Raw genomic sequence first — 4,208 nt, forward strand, 5'->3', positions numbered from 1 at the left:
TGAGCTGGTTTGGGACCTCAGAACTGGAAGAACAAGCTGGCATGAGGGTATTTAAAGTGTAGCCCCCACTCAACAGAAGGCTTCTGAGGCCTGGCATTTCCTGACGACAGGCTAGCTGTTGAACTTAGTTCAGGAGGGTTCATTCTGCCCCTGGATCTAATGGAGTACCTGTGGCAATGTCAGGTGAGTTAACAGCAACACCGCCAGTAAAGGTGATCTATCAGGAGTTCTTTCCTGGTGTAAGTGTCCAGGGAAGCCACTCTGCTACTCTGCTGGGCCTGAGAATCTCTTTATCACTGAGAAATACTGAGAGAGAAGGCTGGAATCTGCAGAAGAGACTGAATCACAATAGAAAATTCCACTTGGGAGTCTCTTTGTTCACAAAATCCTGAAATGGCCTTTTCTTCCATTAACCTAACCCCTCAACCCCATCCAGAGACATCAGGAGCAGGGTACAACCAATGGAGGGATCCACAGTAAGTGCTGTGAGAAAACCTCACCCCATCCAGAGGTGCTACACGGTTTGGTCAGAGCTGGGAAGAAGATGCCAGCAGCAGCATCCTCTTTGATTTAGAGGGTCTAGACTCCCTGTCTCTCTAAAGACAAGCAGGCAGCTAGAGGGGGGAGGGAAGGGTGCACCGGCCTAAGGAATCCATGATCACAGACAGCACTAGAAGGGAGCTGTAGAGCCCTGCTGCTACTTAATAAACCAAGAATATCAAAATAACACCACAAAGGCTTTGGAAATTAGAGTACCACTGAAATCAGAGTCCACAAATGAAGGCCAACACTTGTGTGCTAAACCTAAATCAGATGAATGCCTGCCAAAATACAAGATTCATATAGGACGGTGAATCACTAAGCATAATAGATAGAATATTGAGAATACAAGAGAAAATTATCATCAGACAAAGAGACAAGAAAAACACTTAAAGGAGATAGTAAAGTGATGCTAATTCCCAAATGAATCCAATGTTGGAATTCTGTGACAAGGATTTTAAAGCTTCCTCCATAAAAGTGTTATAATAATCAAGTACCAATTTTCTTGAAACAAATGGACATCTAGGATATTGGCCTATAATTCTTTTTGCTGGGGTCTTTGTCTGGTTTTGGAATCAAGGTGATGCTGGCCTCATAAAACGAGTTCGGAAGTATTCTGTCCCTTTCTATCCTTTAGAACAACTTTACTTTTTTTTTTTAAGATTTTATTTATTTATTCATGAGAGACACAGACACAGAGAGAGAGAGAGAGGCAGAGACACAGGCAGAGGGAGAAGCAGGCTCCATGTAGGGAGCCTGATGTGGGACTCGATCCCAGGTCTCAAGGATCACACCCTGGGTGGAAGGTGGCGCTAAACCGCTGAGCCACCTGGGCTGCCCTAGAACAACTTTAGTAGAATAGGCATTATTTCTTCTTTAAACATTTGATAGAGTTTCCCTGAGAGGCCATCTGACCCTGGACTTTTGTGTCTTGGAGGTTTTTGATGAGCTTTTCAAATTCCTCCCTGGTTATTGGCCTATTCAGGTTTTCTCTCACCACTGCTATTCAACATAGTACTAGAAGTCCTAGCCTCAGAAATCAGACAACAAAAATAAATAAAAAGCTTTCAAATTGGCAAAGGAGAAGTCAAACTCTCCCTCTTCATAGATGATATGATACTGTACGTAGAAAACCCAAAAGATTCCACCCCAGGATTGCTAGAACTCATACATCCATATAGCCCAGTGTGGCAGGATACAAAATCAATGCCCAGAAGTCAGCGGCATTTCTATACACTAACAATGAGACTGAAGAAAGAGAAATTAAGGAGTCAATCCCATTTACAATTGCACCCAAAAGCATAAGATACCTAGGAATAAACCTAACCAAAGAGGTAAAGGATCTATACCCTAAAAACTACAGAACACTTCTGAAAGAAATTGAGGGAGACACAAAGAGATGGAAAAATATTCCATGCTCATGGATTGGAAGAATTAATATTGTGAAAATATCGATGCTACCCAGGGCAATGTACACATTTAATGCAATCCCTATCAAAATACCATGGACTTTTTTCACAGATTTGGGACAAATAATCTTAAGATTTGTGTGAAATCAGAAAAGACCCTGAATAACCAGGGGAATATTGAAAAAGAAAACCAGAGCCGGAGGCATCACAATGCCGGATTTCAGGTTGTACTACAACGCTGTGATCATCAAGACAGTGTGGTACTGGCACAAAAACAGACACATAGATCAATGGAACTGAATAGAGAATCCAGAAATGAGCCCTCAACTCTGTGGTCAACTAATATTTGACAAAGCAGGAAAGACTATCCACTGGAAAAAGGACAGTCTCTTCAATAAATGATGCTGGGAAAATTGGACGCCACGTGCAGAAGAATGAAACTGGACCACTCTCTTACACCAGGCACAAAGATAAACTCAAAATGGATGAAAGATCTAAATGTGAGACAAGAATCCATCAAAATCAAAGTCAATCAGAGAAGGACAATCATCATATGGTTTCACTCATAAGGGGAATATAAGAAATAGGGAAAGAGATTATAGGGGAAAGGAAGGGAAATGAGTGGGGAAAATTAGGGAGGGAGACAAACCATGAGAGACTCCTAACTCTGGGAAATAAAGAGTAGTGGAAGGGGAGGTGGGCAGACGGATGGGGTGACTGGGTGATGGGCACTGGGTGTTATACTATATGTTGGCAAATCAGACTTCAATAAAAAATATATGTATATATATAATCATAAAAGGAAAAAGAAACAAGTGGACAGAGAGAAACAATAGCAAAGAAATAAAATTTATGTAAAAAAAGGACAGTTACGGAAATGAAAAATATAATGACAGAATTACCAAAAAATCTACTGAATGGGCTTAATAATAGATCAGAGATGACATAGGAAAGTATCAATGAACTTGATCAATTTATCCAATCTGAAACAATAGAAAGCATATTGAAACAAATTGAACAAAGCTTCAGGGTCCTGTGGTACAAAAACATAAAATCCAAAATTTGTATTATTATTTGAGTATCAAAAAGAGAGGAGGGGTGAAATATTTGGAGAAATAATGGCTGACAGCTTCTCAAGTTTGGTGAAGAAATAAACATACAAGTTCAAGAAGAACTTGCAATAAGAAAATTGCAATAGGATAAACACAAAGAACCCTACATCAACACAGAATAATTAACATTTTGAAAACTAAAGGCAATGAAAAAAAGCATAAAAGCCGCCAAAGGAAAACAGTGTATTCCCTATAGGAAACACCACTTCAAATGTCTGTGGATTTCTCATATGAAACTTTAGAGTCCGGAAGGAACTGTCACAATATTTTTTCAGGTTGTGAAAAGCAAGAACTGTCAACCACAATTGTTTTTTTGGCAAAACTGAACTTCAAGAATGAGTGAAGCATAAATTCTCAGCTGGGAAAAATGAAAAGAATTTATTGCTAACAGACCCATCGTTAAAGGTTGATTAACAAAACTTCTTTAGACAGAAAGGATGTTATTAGAAAAAGAATCATAAAGTATTCAGTAGCATGAAGAAACAGTGGAAGAGCAGAGATTTGAGTATGTAACATAGACTATACTTTTCTTTATGGGTTTTATAAATCATATTTGATGATTGAAGCAGAAATTGTAAAGCAATATTCAAGACAAAGGTACTTGAAATTGGAAAAAGTAAAAGATCTTAAAGAGATATTTCTATTAAGAGGTAAAGTGTTGATGTTAATAGATTCCAGGGTTATATGTGTATATTGTAATACCCAGAAAACCCCCTATTTATGCATTCATAAATACTATAAATAAGTCAAGATGGAGTCTTAAATGTACAATGATCTAGTAACACATCAGAAGACAGAAAAAAGAGGAAAGAGAACCTGAGGAAACAAGCAACAATAATAAGTGGCAGATACCAGTGCTAACCTATCAATAATACCTTAAATGTAAGTGATCTGAATACACGGATCCAAAAAGATAATGACAGAATAGACCTTTCAAGAACTGATAAAAATACTAGACATAAAATTAATATAAAGTCTGAACAATGCAATCAACCGGTAGAATTCGAATGACATGTATAGAACACACTATCCCAAAATAGCAGGATCACTCTGCCCGGTGCTAAGGCCGATTGGAGGTCTATAGTAACCAAGACAGTAGAAGTATTAGACAAAAACATATAGGTCACTAGGATTAAGGAACCCAGAT

This window comes from Canis lupus, chromosome 5 (assembly GCF_003254725.2).
Source record: "Canis lupus dingo isolate Sandy chromosome 5, ASM325472v2, whole genome shotgun sequence".
NCBI classification, from domain to species: domain Eukaryota; kingdom Metazoa; phylum Chordata; class Mammalia; order Carnivora; family Canidae; genus Canis; species Canis lupus.